This window comes from Eptesicus fuscus, chromosome 12 (assembly GCF_027574615.1).
Source record: "Eptesicus fuscus isolate TK198812 chromosome 12, DD_ASM_mEF_20220401, whole genome shotgun sequence".
NCBI classification, from domain to species: domain Eukaryota; kingdom Metazoa; phylum Chordata; class Mammalia; order Chiroptera; family Vespertilionidae; genus Eptesicus; species Eptesicus fuscus.
In genome coordinates, this window is record NC_072484.1 from 83,174,620 (window position 1) to 83,198,732 (window position 24,113).

General features: G+C 44.1%; 1 protein-coding gene across 3 annotated transcripts in view; it reads right to left on the reverse strand.

Moving 5' to 3' along the window:
• Positions 1–24,113, reverse strand: part of DYM (dymeclin) — a 241,845-nt gene that overhangs the window by 12,645 nt on the left and 205,087 nt on the right. Inside the window, exon 17 of one of the 3 annotated variants that reach the window (XR_008557825.1) lies at positions 5,344–5,425. The exons of the other annotated variants lie outside the window; for them this stretch is intronic. The gene's annotated coding sequence lies outside the window, so the exon portion shown is untranslated. The remainder of the gene's footprint in view (positions 1–5,343; positions 5,426–24,113) is intronic. 3 annotated transcript variants of the gene reach the window in all.

Below are 24,113 nucleotides of genomic sequence, written 5' to 3' on the forward strand. Positions count from 1 at the left end.
GCTTGTTAAAACCGTGTATCTACCAAGGAGAATCAGGCTGTGAGCAAGGACTCGGGCCTCTTCTAGTGATACGGTGTATGAGAAGGACTCGGAGTCACCTATTTTGATGACTTAGAACTTATAGCCCAGTTCTTGGTTCTGATCTAGAAAAGTGAGGTCATTAGGTAAGTGGGAAAATAACACTGGCTAACAATTTCTGAGAGCTTACTTTATTCTAGGAACTTGGCATCCATTGTCTCTTTTAAATGTCTCCAGGTACCTCAGGAAGCAAGCGAAGCTATGAGAGAGACCTGTCCTTGAGCGAGAAACTGGTGCACAGGGAGGGGTGGCCAGCCTGCCTACGATGGCCCGGCTGGTGGAGTCCTACCGCATCCTGCCCGCCTCTCCATGTAGGTGCTTGGGGGGCGCTTGTTTCAGGGTCTCTGTTCTGTCCACAGCGGTTTCCACACTCAGAGAAATCAAGGGATCTCCAACTCCTTCAGGGTTGGGCTCCTTTCCTTGCCATCTGCATCCCCTACTTTACGGTAAGATTCCTCATGTGAAAAGGAAGAGAGGAGAGAGGCTGTTTCTTTGAATGCTGCTGTAGAAACTGTGTCCCCTGGAGAGGAAAGCTCTTTAAGGGACCACCTCTAGCAAGTGCCGTGCAGGCAGGAGTTGCTCCATCAACACTAGCTGAACAAATGAACGAAAGGCAAGACAATCCCTACTGCAATGGAAGCCTTGTAAAAAGCGCAATGTTAGCTACTGGACGCTGGAGATCTTTCCTCGGGGATTCAGAGGTCTGAGGGCTGTGGGAACACCATAAATAGATATAACGATCAAGAGCCGATATGGTTCCGTGTCCCCCATTAGATCCTGATCTGAAAAGCCCTCAATATTGGATTTGGTGTATTTCTTCAACAGGGACTGTTAACAATGAGAGGCTATAGGAGGGAATGTGGAGAACATGTCCAAAGAACTAAAATACTCACTGAGTTTTCATTTTCAGATCCCATAGCTGAGGGCTGGGATAGAGATGGCAAAACAGAGATGAAGGCATTTTTTTAAATAGTGCTTGCTGCTATTGTTTCTCATCTGTGTCGACAGGAAGAATGTCGAATGCACTAATTTGATAAGACTGATATTTGTTTAATGGCTGAGGTCGTCAGAAACAAGAAAAAGAACAAGGTACATTTTTTGTACACTTTCCTGGTGAAACTTCTGTCATGCACATTTAAAAGAAAGACTGCTTTCATTCCCCCAAAATAGGGTCTTTTGCTACAAACATATTAGAACTAAATGGAGAAAAATAAGATCACTGTTGACTAAAGTAACCACCCACTCCAGCCGGTAACATTCTGGGATACAATTGAAACCATGGACGCGATGCTCTAAATACAATTCAAGTTCACAAAAGCTTATCTCCGCGGGGTGAAGAGTGAGAATGATTCACTCGTTTACCCTTTATGGAACCAGTGAGTGTCTGGGGGTTCAGGTTATGAGCAAAGCCACCAGCCAACACACAGGCAGAGGTTGGCTGGGTGACTCTGAGTGTATTTTTAGCATCCAGGCGCCACGACAGTCAAAGGAAACGGTGCTTGCTGGTAGTAATTCTGTACTAACTTGGGGGCCTAAACGCATTAGGGCTAAAAGCTGAATGAAAGGAATCTCCAAAAAGGAGGGGAAAAAATCTAAGGAATGCACTCCTAAATCTTACCAAGTTTATACATTAAATATCACATAGTTAATGACACAGGGAGAAGGACCAGTAATAGTAAGACGACAAGGGGTCTCCTTTATAGCATCTTGTCATAAGGACTATTGAAAATTAAATAAGGCTGTTCCTAGCTGCTACTGCTATCAATTAGCCGGCAGCCACTTCCACAGCCATAATGACTGCCACATGCCCGTGGCGCACTTCCTCCGGGCTGCTAATTCCAAACACAGGCGGTCGGAGCTGCAGACGGCACCGAGCAGACCGGCGGAGGGCCGAAGGCCCGGCCAGTCAGATTTTGTTTTACCAAATGAAGTGATTCAGTACGTCAGAATATTTTAGATAATTTAGCCTAGTTCCGCTCCTTAAACATATGAACTAGATTATATACTTTGTAATAATTTAACCTTCACTTACCCAAACATTTTCTATGCCATGCTACATGCTTTTCTTTATTTTTGTTCCTCTAGTTTCACAAAATTTAAACAACGATCTCTGGTCTAAGTTACAAGGTTATGCTGCCAATCAGGTGACTCACTCATGTCAATGTCTGAAGGCTTTTATTCTTAAAAATGGGGGGAAAAATCAGTCCTCTGAAACTAACACTTCAGTTTGAAAGATGAAGATACCAACATGGGAAAAAGTTCCGTCCCAAAGGGTCATCTTTTTGTATCTGTGAAAGGAGCCCCCAGCCCCACGCTGTGGTCTGCTCCCCACTCCAGCCCCTGCCCCCCTTCCTTGTGGGGGTCCTCAAACTCTGGTAGTGCTGGGGGTTCCCACGACCCAGACCCCAAGTGCTGGACAACAACAAAGAGTTAATGCTCCTCCTGAACTCTGGAAGAAACCAGATTTCGTCAGTGAGGTTTGGCAATGTGAGAAACCCTGTAACCAATTTCATTTCCTGATAAATGAATGGCCCACAGGGGAAAGCCGGCCAGGGAGCTTCAGGACTGCTGAGAGCTCCGACTTGACTGAAAGACTCCTTGAAGGAGCCAGCCTGTCTGCTGCTTATCACTGCGGAGCCAGCCGGCCCCATGCGCACGGGGCAGCTGCCAGGCTCCACGCACAGCGCGCTGCAGCGCAGGCAGCGGGCTCCCGGACGTGGGGTGCCCTTTAAGGAGTGACCCTGCTATCGGACATCCTTCCCATCGCAGTGCGCGTCGTGCCCTGGGTGGCTGGAGACACACGCCCATTAAAACTATTTTAGGGCAGCAGACTGAACGGTCTTCATCATGTAAATGTAATCCCCTCATCCAACCAAACCCAAAATGTCCTCGGCATGCAGTTCAGACTTCGAGTCGGGGAAAGGCAATGTCTGCAAACACACACACACTCGAATGAGTAGGAGTAAAATGGAGACAGCCGACCTGTGAGGGCTTACGGAGGACAGAAAGTATCTCCACGCACCGAGACACGCTTACCTGGACTGTGAATAGGGTAATCAATCACCAGAGCACTTACATGTTAAGCTTGAAATGAATAATGAATATCTGCATGTTTAAACTACAAGGCAATTCTCATCAATATGACCATACAGGCAGTATTTACGCTTAAAATCTAGGAAAAATCTTAAAGAACACCTTTCACATTAGTTCAGAATTGGCCAAACATATCCTTTAAAATACGTTTGTTGAATTTAAGTAAATTTTTGTCCAAGGTTAAGCTGACGGTTAAAGTACTAATTTGGGCTTGCTTGGGAAATGCAGTTACCCTGCAGAAAGCAGTCAAATGAACACTTGGAGGCGGGAGAAGGGGAAAAGCCCTAACTAATGGCTTCAGGCCCTTAATTATAAGAAATAAAGAAAACAAAATCTGAGACTAGCGAGCCTTCCGGAGGCTCGGCCGGCCTGGCAGAAGGACACCTGGAGCTCATTAGCCGCCTGGCCGGCCGCAGTCACAGCAGCGAGGGGACCGCGGGAGCTTCAGAGCGGGAAGGGCCGTTCGCCAGGAATAACGGGCAGAAGAAGGAACGAGGGAAAGCCAGCGGGCCCTTTGCTTCCTCTTTAACCTTTAATCTATTTTCTCCCTTTCCCCGTGGGTCTGGGACCACACGATGCGTTCTTTCTTTGCCTTCAGTTTTAGGGTCTTGGGGACCCTGACGTGGGGGCCTCCAGGCCCAGGGGAGGGAGAGGGCTGTGTTCACCTGCAGCGTCAGGCCTGCGGTGCTTCATGAGGTCAGATCTCTGGGAACAGAAAGAAAAGACTGAGGGGAGAGGCGGTCCCCTCGGTTGCTTTAAAGCCGCATGAGTTGTGGCTCTTGACCGGTCATCGAATTGAAAAGGATGGCTGCTTTAACATAAGTGCTTTGGTCTCCACAAATCAAGAGGAAAAAATGAAAATCTCTAAATATTGGGCTTAGGAACCACTGCGAATTTTAATCACCTACATATATATTAACTGCGTAGTACTTTTAAATTCAGAAAATAAGCAAAACTGGAAAAACGGAAAGGTTTAATTTAAAAATGGGGCTCATTACCTGTGGTAGGACAATTAGTCTGGTTCGTAACATGAAAACTGAGTTATTTAAAGGATAATCGCCAGTGCTTTGTAGAACCGAGCTACAAATGACTACTGCGTTTAATGGCCAAAAGCACATCGGAGGCCTTTAATTAATCTCAAGGCTGTTTCTTGTAAATATTCTGCAGAGCACATGCGTTTCTTACACAGTGCGCTTCAGGAGCACTGAGACGCTTCTGTTTTCTTCTGACCGTGGTGCCTGCAGACAGGAGCTGCGTGGGGGAGGGGGGCCGGCAGGGCTGGCGGCCCAGAGCGATCCGAGGAGCCCGCAGAGGAGAGGCCCGACGTGCCTGGGCGCACGCGTGCTGATAAGAGCACGGGGAGAGGCGACGGGACAGGATTTCCCCCAGACACTCCTCGCCGAGCAGCCCAGGTCAGGGGCCCAGCTTCCACTCCCCCGCCTTGGAGAAGGACAGCATGCTCTTCACCGTTAGACGGTTCAGGACCCATGATCCAGGGTCTGGGCAGTCAGGAATCTGAGACACTCATTGTGAGGAGCCCCTCTTTCGGGAGTCCCTCCCTTCAAGGAAGGGTCTTTTCAAGCAACACGAGTCACAGTCTTCTGGGGGGTGGGGCTCTGGAGGAGGCAGCCTGCCTCGGGGACTCTCCCACGGCTGTGCTCCTTACCTCTCTGTCCGCCACTCAGAAACGTTTAATCCAAGTGAGCCAATGCGCCCACCACACCTAGCGAGGAAGCGGAGGCACAGGGGGAGGCACAGGGGGACGTGGTGAAGGCGAGATAAACGGAGTCAGGGAGGGCCAAGAGGAAAAGCATTTCTGGATCCTCACTTGGGAAACTGGCTTCACTGTGGATGTGAAATTTCATCCGCGCTTGGATGATGGGGGTGGGGGGCAATGCTATAAAAAGTCAGAGTTTTTCCAACACTGAGAATTCAAAACATTTACTACTGTGAGTCTTGGAAACAAGGAATGGTGGTTAAGTTTTGAGGTGGGGAAGCAGAGGGATCAAAAGAATGTTTACTCTGTTTTATAGAAAAAAAATTTATGAAGTGCTCTTTCCAGTGGAAGACATAATTACCATTTTCTGCTGGGAAACATTCCGGCTGGTTTACAGCGGGGTCTGACAGAACATGGGGCGAGTTCAAAGCCCGTGCACTCCCGAGCTGGCTCACCCGGTTTCCCATAGTGAGGCTGTGGTGCTGTTTGCTCTCCATTCTCATGGAGCCATTTCAGCATGTGTTAGCGGGGCCTCTCCTTAGGGTACAAGCAGAACAACACTAACGTGAATTTGATGAAAGCCAAGCCAACCAACCAACCAACAAACCCCACCCACCCTTTATCTTACTACGCAAACTAAGTCAATATTTTCATTTTGGGGGGATAATCTTTTTTTTTTTTTTTTTTTTTTTTTTTTTTTTTTTTTTTTTTTTTTTTAAATTTCTTTATTGATTAAGGTGTCACATATTTGTCCTCATCCCCCCATTCCCATCCCACCCCTCTCCCCACGCATGCCCCAATCCCCTGTTGAACTTAACCGTTGGATAGGCTTATATGCATGCATACAGGTCCTTTGGTTGAACTCTCCCCCTCCCCCCACCCTCTCCCTACCCTCCCCTATCCTCCCTCTGAGGCCCGATAGTCCGATCGATGCCTCCTTGATTCTGGTTCTGTTCTTGTTCCTCAGTCTATGTTGTTCATCATTTCCTCTAGATGAATGAGATCAAATGTCACTAGATATATACTAATAAGAACTGAATGTGAGACGAGCAATAATATTTATGCTGACAGGCAAATGGGGGGATAATCTTTCTGCGTGTCTGCCTTTGGATGGCTGAATACACACACACACACACACACACACACACACACACACTCACACACACACACGTGCAATTATAAATATAAATATGAACATAGGTGCAATCATGTGAAAAGTATTACGCGTTGAGTCTGGAAGACACATTAAGAAAAACCGCCATGCCTTTCTAGTTCTAGATGACGCTAAATTATTTCCTACTTTTGGTTTACTCGCCACGCTACAAAGATTATGCCAGAAGTAACCACTGAAATACGTTTTGGTAAAACATACCCTTGTGATTGTTCAAATAATTCACCACTCCAATGCAACAGCAAGCACGGTGCTGTCCAGGCTTTGAGACAATCGTCCACACAATGATTTTCCTGGAGCCATTTTCCATTTTTCTGAAGAGTCATCATGTAAAAATGTAGTAACAATTTTAAGTGCAGGACGTTCGCACCCGGGTTGTACATTCTGTTTTGAGACGACCTTGCGGTTGCTGCCTAAGTATGACTTCAGGTCCTCGCGAATCCTCCTGGAAGAGCCACGGACAGGCTGTGGAGGCCACGGAACACACCACAGCTGCCACTCCCAGTAGTGCGACAGACCATGTACTGACCTCTTCCCCAGGAGTGAGACCCAAGGCACCGAGTATAGCAGGAGCTCCACACAAGGACTTCTTCTCCTTTTGCTTTTGGCAGTGTTTTTCTGGTCTCCGATTATAGTTTTGAATTGAACTCTGGCATTTGTTAGGTGAAAATGACCCAACTAATTGTTTCCTTCTTTTTGCTTATTGAGATTATCACACAGTAAAATTCACTGATCTTAGTGTTCAATTTAATAGCCTTGCTCTTTGCATACAATCAAGATATAGCGTAGTTTCCTCACCCGAAGGAGCCCCTCCTGCCCCTCTGCCCTGGGCGGCCTGCTGTCCCCTGGACCAAGGCAGCCAGTGACCTGCCTTCAGTCAGTTTCCTTTCCTAGCATTTTACTGATTGCTGATCATCTAAGTCAACTTTAATGAGTCTCCTGCTTTTAAAATTATTGAGACTCGTTCTGATGGCACAGGAGGATAGTCTACCTTGGTAAATGTGTCACGTGCATTCAAAAAGAATGTGAACACTGCCATTTTTAGGTGAAATGTTCAATGAATAGCAATCAAGTATTTTTCAGATCTCCTGTGTCTTTGGCCAATTCCTTTGTGTCTAGTTGTTCTACCAAATGCTAAGAGAGGAATCTGAGTGTTTAGTGCATTAACATTTAATTATTGGTATGGTCAGGTTTGGGTCTACCATGTTGTTGTTTTTTTCTAACTAGAGGCCCAGTGCATGAAATTCATGCATGGGTAGGGTCCCTCTGCCTGGCCGGTGATCAGGGCCAATCAGGGCCATCTTGCCAAGTCCCGATCGGGGGCGGACTGGGGCTGGGGGCTGGGGAGGGACTGCAGGAGGGACTGCGGGAGGGCTCCAGGGTGTGTCTGGCCCTTCTCGCTCAGTCCCAATCGGCCGGACCCCAGCAGCAAGCTAACCTACTGGTCAGAGAGTCTGCCCCCTAGTGGTCAGTGCACGTCATAGTGACTGGTTGACAGGTCAACTGTCTGCCCCCTGGTGGTTAGTGCACGTCATAGTGAGCGGTTGAGTGGCCTTAGCATATCATTAGCATATTATGCTTTGATTGGGTGAATGGTCAACGGGTCACCAGACAGCATATTAGGCTTTTATTATATAGGATCGAATCTTCTGTGTTTCATTTCTTTGTTCCTCTTTTCCTGAATTGGGGCAGAATGTGTGTAATTTGAATATTTTTAGATTTGTATGTATTTTAATTTTCCTGTTGGATTTTTAGCTATTTATTTCAAAATTATTTTTATAGTGTCTGCCGTAGAGATTATACATCTTTAACTTTTTACTGTCAATTTAAAGAAAATAATTTACTACTTCATGTAAAATATTGAACATCACACAGGACCACATCATCCATCCTGTCCTATCCTTTACACTACAGCTGGTATTTACCAACTCCTGGTAAATATTCATTTTTTTGGGGGAAATCACAGTTTCCATCTGGTATCATTCACATCAGTCCAAAGAACTTCCTTAGCATTTTTATACTGCAAGTGAGTGGGCAGCAAGTTTTTTTAGTTTCCTTTACTTGATAACATCTTTATTACGTTTTCATTATTTTTTTTGTTTGTAAATCCTCACCCCAGGATTTTTTCCATTGATTGTTTGGAGAGAGTGGAAGGGGGCAAGAGGGAGAGAGAACAGAGAGGAGAGAGAGAAACATTGATGTGAGAGAGACACATCGATTAACTGTCTCCTGCACATACCCTGACTAGGGCCAGGGATTGAACCTGCAACTCAGGTATGTGCCCTTCACCAGGAATCAAACCCACGACCCTTTGGTTAGCAGGCTGACGCTTTAACCACTGAGCCCACTGGCCAGGGCTCATTTTCATTCTTGAACAATCTTTTCATTGGATACAGAATTCTGGGTTGTTAAGTGTTTTCCTTTTGCACTTTAAAGATTTTGTTCAAGACTCCTGGTATCTAATAAGAAGTGATATGTTAACTGGATTGTTGTTCTCCTGTATGTACTATGCTGTTTTTCTCATGGCCTTTATCACTAGCTTTCAACACTTTTGACAATGGTGTGCCTTGACGTGGGATTCTTTGTGTTTATTGAGCTTGGTGTTAGCATCTCATATCTGCAAATTCCTGTCTTTTTCCCATTTGGTTCTTTTTATGGTTCCTATTTCTCAGCTGAGACTTCTTGTTTCTCTGCTGAGCTTTTCATGCATTGAAAACATTTTTCATGCCATGAAAACACCGAGGAAAGTTAAAGTAACTGCTTTAAGATCCTTGTCTTTTAGTTCCAACATCTGGTTCATCTTGGGGTTGAACTCAATTGATTTTCTTTTATGTAGAGAACGTGTTCCATTTTCTTGGTGCCTTGGATGTCGGGAAAGTTTGGATTGCATCCGGAATAATATTAAGTTGTGGAGATTCTTGTCTGGGCTTGAACTGCAGACTCTTATTTTGTGTAGCAGCGCCCATCTCTGTCCGATCTCCTGTCTTTAGCTGGGCTGCTTAAAGTATAGTCTACAGATGTGTGGGGAAGGTTTAGTCAGAGGTGCGGGTAGACAGAGTTTAGGGATCCCTTCTCTCTTTCTCTTCTGAGATTCTTGCACTATTTTCAGAGTTCGTGGGTTCTCAGCTTATCTTTTCTGGTTCCCCTCGTGCCCCATCTCTGCTGTGTGTGCCATGGACTGCAATCAGCCCCAAGCTAAAACCTCAGGAACAGGAGGTACATCTGCCACCTCCCATCCTCCCAGCGAAAGTACACTCTCCCCCAGAGCTTCCTGCCTCTGTCCCCTCTTCATCGACAGGGTGGCAGGTCTGGTCTTAGCTCAGACTTTGGGTCTTTGGCTGAGCTGCTGTTTCCCATGTGTGGTCCGGGGGTCACTCAGAAGCAGACACACAGTTGGGGATTCCCCTCTGGCTCTTCCCTTCTGGGATTCCTCTACTCTCTTCACACTCAGGCGTTCCCAGCTTTACTTGGAGGATTCCCCAGGCCAGAAAAACGAAGCTTTTCCATGTGAGCTCCTCATCACCCCGCAGTCAAGACTGTGCTTAGCCCCAAGCTAAGAGGCATGGACATAGAAAATTTATATAACTTCCTATCTCCCTCCTCTACATGAACATGAACTCCCTGCTGTAGTCTGTTTGCTTCTATTCACTTTCCAGTACCTTAACCACAGATGTGTTGGCATTATCTGTCCAGGCTTTATAGTTGTTTCTGCAGGGAGTGTCATCTGGTAGGGAGGGTCTTAATCCATGATACCTAGAAGCAGGTATTCTCAAGATGATTTTCAACCATGCTGTATTAATTCATTCAATAATATTTAATGAGTAGCTATTCTGTGCAAGGCTGAGTATTATGCTAGACTAGATGCCCAGTGGATGAATTCATGCACCAGTGGGGTCCCTCAGCTTGGCCTGTGGGATCGGGCCAAAACCAGCTCTCCAACATCCCCCCGAGAGGTCCTGAATTGTGAGAGGGAGCAGGCCAGGCCATGGGACCCCACCGGTGCACGATTGGGGCCAGGGAGGGATGCGGGAGGTTGGTCAGCCAGGGAGGGACTGCAGAAGGGCTCCAAGGTGTGTCCAGCCTGTCTCACTCAGTCTCGATCGGCTGGACCCCAGCAGCAAGCTAACCTACCAGTAGGAGCATCTGCCCCCTGGTGGTCAGTGCACATCATAGTGACTGGTCGACCGGTCAACTGTCTGCCCACTGGTGGTCAGTGCATGTCATAGCAACTGGTTGACCGGTCGACTGTCTGCCCCCTGGTGGTCAGTGCAAGCTGTTGAGCAGCTTTAGCATATCATTAGCATATTACGCTTTGATTGGCGGAATGGACAACTGGACATTTAGCATATCAGGCTTTTATTATATAGGATGCTATGGGGAGGGGATGTAAACACAGAAAATACAGCAAGAACTTAAAACCAAATGAAAAAGGTTAAAATATATATGTACATGTTTATATACAATATAGCATGGGAACTTTTGTTTAGTAGCTTAAAACTGGAAATACTCTGAATTTCTACCAATAGCAGAAAGGATGAACCGTGGCCGTGTAATACTAATTGATGTAATACCAATACTTTAGAGGAAAGGAAGACACTTTGTCTCACAACATAAACGTTTCTCATTAACAATGTTGAGCAAACAAACAAACAAACCCCTGCATGATTCCATTTATAAAAAGGTAAAAAACAGAAAACCATATTGTTTGGGAATATACACACAGATGGTGACATTATGAAGAATGAGACTGTCATCTCCAAAGTCAGGACAGTGTTTATTTCTGGGGACTTCTGGGCTATTGGCAATATTCCATTTCTTGATCTGATTGGTGACTGCATGGCTACTCGCTTTGTAATTATTCTTTAACGTATACAGCTATAGTTTATGTAGTCATTTACATATATTGCTCACAATTCACAAAGTGAAAAAAAAGGGGTGGTTTATCAGTAGATGGAACCTTGACTACCTTCTAGACATGATGCATGACCATGAGCAAGGTATTGTTCTTGTGACTCAATATACGTCTGAAAATGAATATAAAATATGTTCCTTCCAATCTCACTGCAAGACTAATGAGCAATAATACACTTACCTGGTGCCAAAGAAAAGTTGACTTTAAGTGCTTTTAAAAAATGGTTTTCTATTTAAAATGTAAGAGAATCATTTCTGTTTAAAAGAGCATGTAAAAATATTTTTCTTTTTAAAATGTTTTTATTGATTTCAGAGAGAGGAAGGGAGGGGGAGAGAGGGATAGAAACATCAATGATGAGAATCATTGACAGGTTGCCTCCTGCAGGCCCCTTATTGGCGATCAAACCCCAAACCCGGGCATGTGCCCTGACTAGGAATCGAATCCATGACTTCCTGGTTTATGGGTCGATGCTCAACAACTTAGCCATGCTGGCCCGGTATGTAAAAATCTTTTTGATGAGCAAAGATCCTTTCTGGACATAAATGATGAGCCTATAATCAATTCTTTCTTAATGTTGGGGTTTTGTATACTGTGCTTTTCTTAAGAGGGGCATACTGGTAGTGATCTTCAAGTAACTGGCACTGTATCAGGCAGAGGTCAGGAAATCCCCTGAAATAGCTGTTCAATTCATATTTTAAGCTGTGCTTAATTGAAGACTGTATCATTATTTTTAAATTTTCAAAAATGGATTAGGTTCCTAGCAACTAGTGTGCAGTGTCCTGATACTTCCTACTGGCCTCAGAGCTCCCAGGCAAGAACGCTGTAAAGAACCTGGCTGTGCTGAATGCTGGAAAAACAACACTGTTACATTAGCTAATCAATTATCTCAAACTCACGGGTAAGCATTAACAGCATTCACCTTCTTCACTGAATGACGCTAGGCTTCCCAGGCCTCGAGTCCTCTAGAACCAACACATGCAGGAGTACAGAGAAATCTTAACTGGCATGGCCAGAGGCTTCCCAGCATCCTCGGTGTGATTAACTACGTGCCAACCACTATCCCTTCCAACTTGCCTCAGAAATGACAGCCATCGTAAGGAAAGCAGTTTTGTTCACCAATTTTGCTATGTGTAAGGAATTATATTAGTGTTTAAGAAACAGACTTTGGTTTCTTTAAACAAACTTATATTGCCTTAAAAGTTGTCAGAAACTTTGGGATGTATGCTCAATTAAGAACATCCTTTCAAAATCACTAGAACCACACACAATTATTTAGTTTTCTTATTCTTTTTTTTTTTTAAATATATTTTATTGATTTTTTACAGAGAGGAAGAGCGAGGGATAGAGAGTTAGAAACATCGATCAGCTGCCTCTTGCACACCCCCTACTGGGGATGTGCCCGCAACCAAGGTACATGCCCTTGACCGGAATCGAACCTGGGACCTTTGAGTCCACAGGCCGACGCTCTATCCACTGAGCCGATAGAGCCAAACCAGTTTTGGCGTAGTTTTCTTATTCTTTTACCTAAAAAATTCTATGTAGAAAAACTGACTTGAGAGTACTAATAAAATATGCAGAACCCACAGAATAAATTATTATAATTTGTTAGTCATTTAAAAAATAATTTTTATCTTTTTATCTTTTTATTATTTCTTTTTATCAGAAATAATTAATTCTTTACTTATCACCATTAAAGAGAAATAATTCTGTAACTATTTGGGAGCTATTAATTTTCTGGCATAAATTTCATTACAAAATATTTTGAAAGGACTGTAGCATATGACTTGGACAGTAACTATAAAAGCAATGAAACAACCTCAGTAACTTCCACAGGTCAAAGTTAATAGAAGAGTCAAGATGGGGACAGATGAATTTTTTAACCACCATCGTAGATTGTCTTCTTAGGAAACATTAGTTTGTGAATCACAAATTTCTGACCAAGCCAAATAAAATAATTCTGTCAAAACTAGTAGAGATTTAAAGATAAAAATCACACAGATTAATATTTCCTTTTCAATGGAAACGTATCAACATTTTACAGAACTGCCCTTGCAACTTGCCATTCCCTTAGTCATTGGAAACCATGGTTTGGAGAACTGGGCAAAAATCATTCTGCTACAACCCCCTGTGCCTCCAATTTTTATACCTTTTCAATTAAGTGTTTTAGTTTAGTTTTCATGACTATCCAAGATGTAATAATAAAGACTAAATTTTTATATTCTGGGATCACAAAGTAAATACTAGGCTTAATCAACTTCTCATCATTGCAAGAAAGAAAAAACATATCCTATAAACTGCTTACAAATCTACCATATGTTTATTTAAACAAAAATAATGTAAGACATTACAACAAATACCATGTTAGATCGTTTATCAAGAATGGCTATCCTAAAAATAAATATAGCATGTTTAGTGCAATTCCATTATTATGGATGAGAAAAACCTAGGAGTGTCTGAGCACTCCATAAACCAGCAATAGGCATAAGTGTCCAAACATTTCAAAGATTACCCCCAACACTACATACAACTACTGTCAAAATCAACAATTTAATTAGGTCTAATTAATTAGGTCTAATTTAATTAGGTTTAATTAATGAATACTTTGGGTTAAACAAATTGATCTAATAGTCAAATAGATTTGTGAGTTTGAAGGAGACAAAAATGTATGACTTGAAAGAAGGGCTGGCTGAAGTTTACGGCTCAAAGATAAGATGACCTGAAACAATCTCGGACAAGCATTTACATTCTCGTTAGCCTGTTTCCTCACGTGCAGAGGGGAGTTCTCCTTAGGCCTCCTCTGGTTGTTGGGAAGACTAAATGGGAACCCTCATTACTAGCAGAGGGCCTGGCCAGGGCAAGATGTTAGTGAGAGGCTGAAAAGCAGATGCTACTGTTTTTTAATCTTCACCTGGGATATGTTTCTTTTTATTGGTCTTAGAGAGAGAGGGAGGGAGGGGAAGAAAGGAAGAGAGAGAGGAGAGGAGAGAAGTACATCCCGACTGGGGACCAAATCAGTTAATGTCAATTATTTATTGCATAGTTTCCTAGTTACAGTAAAAGAAGGGTTATCTTCTGGTTAATCCCCGAAAAACATGACCCAATTTTGAAATACTAGATATGGTAAAATTTTTAATCCTCCAATTACAGATAATTTATTAAACTGAAGAAAAGAGGGAACCTGGAAACTTCACATAATCGAGTCGGAGGTGGCCCGATCGTGGTGTGAGAACCTGCGCAGACCTGGAGAGTTCCTTCCTAACGTTCAAGTTGCTCACTAGTGAGCGAACCGGGCACCAGAGACGCGCCCTGCTGTGGACGCAGACAGTGAGCGCTCTGAGCTGTGGCTTCTAACTCAGCTCCCGGGGGACACACTAACTTTATTTATTTCCTTCCAGACCCTGCAGGAGAAACAAGCAACTTAGGATCTCAGGGTCTGTTCTTTGTGTGTCTGTTTATGCACGATGGTCCAAGAAAACTAACTACCTGGTATGCCTTTCCCAGACTTCACGCAATACCAGTAAGAAGAGGATGTTTAGAATGACATTAATACTATTTACTCTGAACAGCCAAGTTGTTTAACTATATAGACAGATTTATCCAGAGTGTATATTCCCACACAGGATATTACACAAATATTTTAGAAGGCTATGTCAAATAACATTTGATTGAAAAGTATTTTATTTTGTTGAAAGTCAATTACTATGCCATGGGCTTCTATATCTTAATGTTTACTTGCCCAAAATTGGAATAATAATTCTAGTACAAATTTGGCTTTAGTTCTATGATACAAAAGAAACTTCAAAAACTCTTGAATCATCTTTTTCAGTTGACATTGCTGGTTAACTTCCCACAGATAAGGAGAGGGGGGGATTGTGCCCCTCTTAACAACCCAAAAGATGGTTGGAAAGAACTCTGAATAATCTTAATGTTTAATTTATATTTTAAGAAAGAACAAGTTAATAAGTACACACTATTCCACACTTTCATAAAGAGCTTACTAAAACAGCATTTCCAATGTGAAACATCCTTTTACATTAATCTTGCATTCAAAGCTATTATTACATACCCAATAATTATTTTATTAGTAGATATTAGTAAGCAACCCAGACTATAATGTGCTATCATGTGGTGTAATACAAATATTATTCAACACAGTTTGAATCTTCAATCAACTTTAGATGCAGCAGTATTCTGTGAATTAAACTCTAGAGGTTTTAAGTTATTCATTTTATCATAAACACTCAATCCAAAAAGATGATTAAAATAATTGAGATAGGCTTGATTATAAACAGCCTTTTTTCTCTAGTAACATCTGTGGTAATAATGTTCTATCATTTAAACCAACTGAGGATGATTCACTATTTGTGAATAAATAAAATTTTAGTTTCTTTTCTATTACTGGAGATGCCCCCCCCCTTCTTTTAATATTCACCCCGCGATATGTTTTATTGATTTTTTTTTTTTAGAGAGAGAGGAAGGGAGAGGGAGAGAAGAAACACCGATGATAGAAAGAAACATCGATCGATTTCCTCCTGTACGTGCCCCAACCAAGGATCAAACCTGCAACTTGGGTATGTGCCCTCCCCGAGAATTGAAAACACGACCCTTTGGTGCAAGGATGACTCCAACCAACCGAGCCACAACGACCAGGCCCCCTTCCCCCCTCTTTTTTTTTAGCTAAGTTCTCCATTCTCCATCATCTGTCCCTCTTGCAACCACAGTGTGATATAATAAGCTGGAGTCGGGTACAGTTTCTTCTATGTTTCAGAACAAAATTAATTGGATTACATAAGGGGTTTATCCATGACCTTGGCCTCAACAGGATTTTTTTTTAAATAAATGTTTTTATTGATTTCAGAGAGAGGAAGGGAGAGGGAGAGAGGAATAGAAACATCAATGATGAGAGAGAATCATTGATCGGCTGCCTCCTGCATGCCCCCTAATGGGGATCAAAATTGCAACCTGGGCATGGGCCCTGACCAGGAATCAAACCATGACCTCCTGGTTCATATGTCAATGCTCAACCACTGAACCACACCAGCCAGGCTTCTCATTACAGTATTGAGCAACTACTATGTACAGGACCCCTAATCTCAAGGAAGTTGTAGATGTATGGGAGAGAGAAAACAGTTGACAACTACATACACAGCAGAAAGGATAGAATATATATATATATATATATAGTCAAAATGTAAATATAAAATGCTATGGGTATTTAGAGGAGGGAGGCATATGCAGGTTGACGAGTAAAAGGAAAGGTTTAAAAGTTGTTAAATTCATCAAGGCCTTTAATGAATGCTGAGGATTTAAATAAGCAAAAAGCAAAGGATTGGGATTAATATATTGGGAAGAGAGAATTATGTAAGCAATTCCAAAAATGCAGGAAGGAAGATGCAAAAGGCACAAATAGTTCTGGCTGCTGGAGCCCTGGGCGGAAAAAGGGGAGTGAGAGAGAAAAAGACGGTAACAGCAAGTTGGAATTAGCCTGTGGAAGGTCTAGAATCCCACTTCGAGGATTCCAGACTGTATCTAGTAGCAACAGGGCACTGACCTCTAAATATTTTTTAATAGGAAGAGGATGTTACTAGAACACTGCTCTGAAAAAATTCTTCATGAAATGTTAGAAGATAGAATTCCAGACTCAAGAATTGCAAGAAATCTTTGGGATCATCCTGTTTAATATTTTATAATAAACTAGAGGCCTGGTGCACAAATTCATAAACCAGTGGGGTCCCTTGGCCTGGCCTGCGGGATCGGGCCAAAACCGGCTCTCCAACATCCCTCCAGAGGTCCCGGATTGTGAGAGAGCGTAGGCCAAGCCAAGGGACCCCAAGGGTGCACAATCGGGGCTGGGGAGGGACGCGGGAAGTTGGCCAGCCAGGGAGGAACCGCAGGAGGGCTCCAGGGCATGTCCGGCCCATCTCACTGAGTCCCGATCAGCTGGACCCCAGCAGCAAGCTAACCTACCAGTCAGAGTGTCTGCCTCCTGGTGGTCAGTGCACGTCATAGCAAGCGGTTAAGCAGCCTTAGCCTATCATTAGCATATTATGCTTTGATGGTTGAACGGACGACCTGACACTTAGCATATTAGGCTTTTACTATATAGGACTAGAGGCCCGGTGCACGAAATTCATGTATGGGGGGGGGTTGTGTCCCTCAGCCCAGCCTGCACCCTCTCTAATCTGGGACCCCTCAAGGGATGTCCGACTAAACGGGCAGTCGGACATCCCTCTCACAATCCAGGACTGCTGGCTCCCAACTGCTTGCCTGCCTGCCTTCCTGATTGCCCCTAACCGCTTCTGCCTGCCAGCCTGATCACCTCCTAACCACTCCCCTGCCAGCCTGTTTGATGCCTAACTGGTCCCCTGCCAGCCTATTTGCCCCTAACTGCCCTCCCCTGCAGGCCTGGTCACCCCTAACTGCCCTCCCCTGCAGGCCTGGTCACCCCTAACTTCCCTCCTCTGCTGGCCTGGTCACCCCTCCCCTGCAGGCTTGATCGCCCCCAACTGCCCTCCCTTGCAGGCCTGGTCCCTCCCAACTGCCCTCCCCTGCTGGCCATCTTGTGGCAGCCATCTTGTGTCCACATGGGAGCAGCTATCTTTGACCACATGGGGGCAGCAATCTTGTGTGTTGGAGTGATGGTCAATTTGCATATTACTCTTTTATTAGATATGATAGAGGCCTGGTGCACGGGTGGGGGCCAGCTGGTTTGCCCTGAAGGGTGTCCCAGATCAGGTTGGGGGTTCTCTTGGGGCGTGGGGCGGCCTGGGCAAGGGGCCTGTGGTGGTTTGCAGGCCGGCCACACCCCCCAGTGACATAAGCGGAGGCCCTGGGATCTGGGATTTATTTATCTTCTATAACTGAAACTTTGTAGCCTTGAGCGGAGCCAAGCCTCCTGCTTGCTCCTTGGCCACAGCCAGTTTTGCTGGGATTTATTTATCTTCTATAATTGAAACTTTGTAGCCTTGAGTGGAGGCCTAGGCCGGCTAGGGTGTGCAGAAAGCTTGGCTTCTTCCATTACCAGGGAAACCCAAGCCTCCTGCTCGCTCCGTGGCTGCAGCCATCTTGGTTGGGCTAATTTGCATACTTGCTCCTGATTGGCTGGTGGGCGAGGCTTGTGGGTGTAGTGGATGTATGGTAAATTTGCATATTACTCTTTTATTAGATAGGATTCTTTCAACTTTTTCCCCAATGTTATGGATTGAGACCCCTTACCATTGGTGCTCTTCTTTTTTTTCTTTTTTTAATATTTCTATTGATTTCAGAGAAAGGAAGAGAGAAGGAGAGAGAGATGGAAACATCAGTGATGAGAGAGAATCATTGATTGGCTGCCTCATGCACACCCGCTACTGGGGATTGAGCCTGCAACCCAGGCACGTCGTGACCTTGACTGGAATCAAACCTGGGACCCTTCTGTCTGCAGGCCGACGCTCTATCCATTGAGCCAAACCGGATAGGGCAATTGGTGCTCTTCTTACATTTACCATACAGACTTTATCGTGACTACTTGACTATTTTATGAAGCCACTTCTGAACCGCTAAATAACTTTAATTGTCAGAAAGCATTCCCTTAGGTTGAAATAGTATCTGTCTTGGTTCCGTTTTCTACCCATTGTCCTATGGTATAAAATGAAATGCTTAGTTTCTCTCTTACAGTATAATCCTTAAAGTAGTTGACTTTTCATACTGCGTCATCAGTTTCTTTTGATCTTATGCTGCATTGTTTGCAACTCAAGCATTCAGGGGCTGAGAGTCTGAAAACTACATTTCCTAGACTATCTCCAGTAAGACTTGGGTTAGACTGTGGCAATGCGAGGAACCTGAGAGTAGTTGGAAGGCAGAAGAGAAACAGAGTGACTGTGCTCTGGTAACAGTGGTGGGCAAGCTAACAGGCTTCAGCAGAAGTAAAGTCTTACCTGGCTTCCAGCAATCTTCCTGCAGGCCCCACGTGGATGTGCAGGCAGGCCAAATCACCACTGATGGCACTCCTGCCACATCTGATTTCCTGAGAGCCACAGTGGCTTTCCCTGAGCTTTGGCTCCCCAGTCCTTTCAACAATGTCCTTTCTGTTTGAAATGAGGGTTTTAATTTCCCTGACAGGTTTGGTAGGGAAAACAGAAGCTACCGTATTTTTCCGTGTATAAAACGCCCCCATGTATAAGGCACCCACCACTTTTCCAACCCAAAAAAGTAAGAAATTAATAGTTTAAACATTTTGCTGGTTTTCCTCTTAAAATCGTCTTCTTTTTTGCATCTCAAGAAGTTGCTCTTCCTGTTTTCTCCACTGTCTGATCATACACTCAGTGGGAGAGGTCCAAATTGTCTCTCTGCAGCTCTATTTCCATGCTCTTTTGCATAGCTGATTACATTCAGTTTGAATTTTGCAGAGTAAGACAATCGCTTACCAATATTTATCTTTTTATTTTTTGACATCTTTATGGGCTCAGAACGCTCCGGTCCCTGTTGCATCTGGCACTCTCCACCTCCACCTCCAATTATGGCAGCAGCTGACATCAATAACAATAAGGCTCATGATTGGAGGAAGCCTGTTTGACAAGCCATGGGCAGCTACACACCCGCGTGGCTCCCTCCTCGGCTGACTTCCATATATGATACCCCTTGATTTTCAGTCTAACGATTTTAGGAAAAAAATAAAGTCTTATACACAGAAAAATATGGTACTCTCTATAACTAAAGTATAAAGGATTTTCATGGAAAATAGAGGTTTACGCAACTGCAGGAAAGAATAGGTAGGCAAAGATCAGGGAAGCTGCAATGGAACAAAGTCTACAGCATTGGAGGATGGATCTCAAGAGCTCACTGCAAGTTGCTGCAAACCTCAACACCTCTGGGGAGCCCTCAGCGACCTCTGCCACCTACAGCACCGAGCCAGGCGACAGCAGGATCTGCCTCTGGAGAAAAATGGCCTCTTCTCGTCAACCTTCCAAAAATCTCACCCACGTGACTTTCTTTGTCAGACTCTAACTCAGAACTTCAAAGCAAGGAGGATTTTGGGAAATGCATTCTGGCTTCTTCTCTGTAATGCAGAAGAGACTGGAGAAGAGGGTGATGGTGATACAGAGGTGACAACAGATGGTCCAGCTCCTAAATCATATTTTCCTTATGCGCCATATCCCAACTTTTAGCATTTTATGTTTCTTCTTTATGTACATATCTGACTATGCTGCCTGCTATTAGGAACTGAAAGGTGACCCCTTTGTCATAAATGAACTCTTTCTCATAAAAGATATCCCCATCAACTATAATTAAAAATAAACATTTAAAAGATGCCCTCAGATTAATAATTTTTCCTTATATCGTTTCTTGCATCTCCTGAGAGAGAAAACTGCTACGAAAATTTATGCAGTTTCGTGCTTTGTGGAGAACAATAATTTTGCATATGTACAAACAGAATTACACTCTTAGAAATGGAAAGGTTCTTAAAAGTCACATAGTTGGATTTCCCAACCAATATTTGAGTCTTTATCATTGGAATGATAAGTAATCACACACGTGCTCCTTACTTTTTGCTCTTGTGGCCAACGTAACTCAACACTCTTTCTACTGCACCTGAACTCGGCCCTGGAATCTTACTCCATTCACCACTCTAGCCAGCTAGTACCAATAGTTAAGAGCATCCCTGCCAAGTGGCCATTAGCCTATTCCCCTAACATCTCCATGCAGTGAGAATGAATACATCACTTTCCAAAAGTTGCCCCTTCCATCTCTACATAATCCCATCTGCTAGAAAGTTCTTCCTTATATGGAAGTGAAATGCAAGTCCCTGTATGTAGCTTCTACCCACTGGTCCTATTCCTGAGACCACAAGGAACAAGTCCAAATCTGCTTTCATAAACAACTCTTCCAGTACTTGAACACAAGCCTCTTCTGCTTGAGTCTTGTCTTCTTAAAGCTAATAATAACAATATGAGTTCCTCTAACCACTTCCCCTGTCCCTATACAATTTTGGTGATTCTCTGAAAGTTTTCCAGATTGTCTCAAGGTGTGGCATCCGAAAGTTTGCTCTGAACTGTCTAGTACAGACAGCTTCCACACATTAGTAGCATGTATACGCAAAGTGTGTTGAGCTGCACACTATTTAGCAAAGCAGAGTCAGACTTCTAACCATGACAGACTGGGCCAACCAATATCTGAAAGTTGTCTTTGAGACCCACACAGATCAAGTACAAATCCACTTCCAAAAACAACTCTTCCAACACTTGCAGACCAATTCGTTAGCCAGTCTGTCAGAACCATGTTCTAGCTACCATGCCCTGGAGCTTTCATTTTTTAAAAAATGTTTCTATTGATTTTTGAGAGAAACATCGATTGGTTGCCTCCTGCATGCCCCCTACTGGGGAGTGAGCCTGCAACTTGGTCATGTGCCCTGACCAGGAATCAAACCAGCGACCTCTCTCGGTGCAAGGGACAGAGCTCAACCAACTAAGCCACCCTGGCCAGGACTCCCTGGAACTTTGGTAATCAATGAAGATGGTGTAGCTGTCTCGTAGAAGGCCTACGTGCCCTCCTCTGCCTGCCAGACAATTCAGATGATTTCTTGGACCAATTCTATTGCACTTCAATCTTACTGCTAGGATCCAAGTCAAGCAATAATCTTCTCACTGGTCTCTCTGCTTTCATTGTCTCCATGTCTGGTCTCAACATAGCAGTCAGAGCAATACTATTAAAATAGAAACCACCCCATGCCACTTCTCTTCTCAAAATCTTGCACTGGTTTCCCATGTCACTGCACCTCCTTTCCCCCATTATCTGTTCACCTCCTACTATTCCCCGTATTCATGCATCTCTAGCCACTCTGGTCTCCTTGTTACTTCTTCAACATGCCTGGCTTTGGACCTTTTCAATGGCTGTTCTTACTGCTTTTGACTCGGTATGAATCAGCATGTTTAACTCGCTCACCTCCTTTTTATCTTTGCTAAATGTTGCCCAGACCATTCTTTGTAATTCTACAACTCTCTTCCACTGCACCCTCACCAATACTCCCAAGCCCCCTTCCCCAGCTCTTTTATTTTCCAGAGCACTTATGGAGTTCTAGTGCAATCGATAGTTTTGTCATTACATTATGCTCGTGTTCACTGTCTGTCTTCTCCTGCTGGACAGTGAGCCCCATGGGGCAGCCAATCTTTGGTCACCAAGAGGCCCAAGCACTGAGACAATGGTCGTCACAGAGCCGGTGCTTGCTAAGGATGTACTGTGGCAAGCTCACATGTACATGTACATCATGTCCTCATCAGCACTGGCCCATGGCTCAGACCTAGGCCCCTTCCTCCAGTTAGCCTGTACTTAAAAAAAAAATTCCTCACCTAAAGATATGTTTTTTTCAAATTGAATTTTGAGAGAGAAGGAGAGAAACGTTGATTGGGTGCCTCCCATATGTGCTGCCCCAACCAGGGATTGAACTTAGGTGTGTGCCCTGACTGGGAATGGAATCCACAACTTTTTGTTGATGGGATGATGCTTCAACCGAGCCACCACCCAGGGCTTCTGCCCATACTGCTTTGTGCTTTCTCTCCCCTTGTCCAAACTCCTGTTCTTCACTTCTCCCCACGTCCCACAAAGCCTTTTTGGACCCCTATTTCACGGTTAAGTATCCATCCATTCTCAGTCCCCGCACTGAATCCTCCTTCCTTCCTTCCTTCAGTAACTGAAACCTGGCTCTGCCCTCAGGACTCCGATTCCTCTGGATGCTTTGGAAATAGAGGCCGCTCATTCTTTGTTCCTTGGCTGTCGATCCTCTTATCCTCTACGATCAAGCAAAAAGCTCTGCCCATCTGAGGCTGGTACCGGCTTCTTCTCTCCGTGTAGCTGCCACCTACTGACTTCCAGGCTGCTCTCCCATTGACTGGAGCATTTGGCTCCCCATCTTCCTCCACCGCATGGCTAATCATCCTAAGAGACTGATGCCCATGGGAATGGAATGACCCATCCTTGGCTTCCAGCTCACTAACGGGCTCAGCCACACTGACTTTCACTCACATCCACATCACTTCAGTGCCCCCACTCATGGCCAAACCCAGACCATGTGATCACCACGATCTGCCCCACTTTTGACATCTTCAGTTGAAATACACCGCCCTTGAATCACAATCTCCATTACTTCCACTGTGCTGGTTCTTTGATCTCATTAAATCCCTCTTTCCCGGGCTCCTCCGTGTGATCCCTTCTTACAGCCTCATGACAGTTCTACTTCTTGACTTAGTTTAGAGACCAAGACCCATCACTTCCTGTGAGCAGCCACTCCAATCTTCATGGATTTTTATACGGCTACATATGGTCCAGTTACGTAAATCTGAAATAGTGCAACCTCCCACCCCAATAAAAAACTTAATGTAAGAATGGAAGTATGAATTCCCTACACATTTAAAGAATGTCAGGTACCATCTCACACCTGTCAGAATGGCTATCAACAACAAATCAACAAACGACAAGTGCTGGTGAGGATGTGGAGAAAAAGGAACCTTCGTGCACTGCTGGTGGGAATGCAGATTGGTGCAGCCACTGTGGAGAACAGTATGGAGTTTTCTCAAAAAATTAAAAATGGAACTCCTATTTGACCCAGTTATCCCATTTCTGGGACTATATCCCAATCAGAAAGGACATATGCACCCCTATGTTCATAGCAGCACAATTTACAATAGCTAAGATTTGGAAACAGCCTAAGTGCCCATCAGCAGATGAGTGGATTAAAAAACTGTGGTACATCTACAAAATGGAATACTATACTACTATAAAAAAGAAGGAACTTTTACCATTTGCAACAGTATGGATGGAACTAGAGAGCATTATGCTAAGCAAAATAAGCCAATTGGAGAAAGATAAATATCACATGATCTCACTCATATGTCAGATATAATGAACAACATAAACTGATGAAGAAAAATAGATCCAGAGACTAAGAAACATTGAGAGAAGGCAGGGGAGAAGGGGGTAAGAGATCAACCAAAGGACTTATATGCATGCATATTAGCATAACCAATGGACACAGACACTGGGGCGGTGGGGGCTCGTCCTAGGGGGCAGGAGTGGCGGGGCAGGGGTGTCTATCTGGGAAAAAGGAGACATGTAATACTTTAAATCATCATCATCATCATCATCTACACTAATAAAAGAGAAAAATGCTA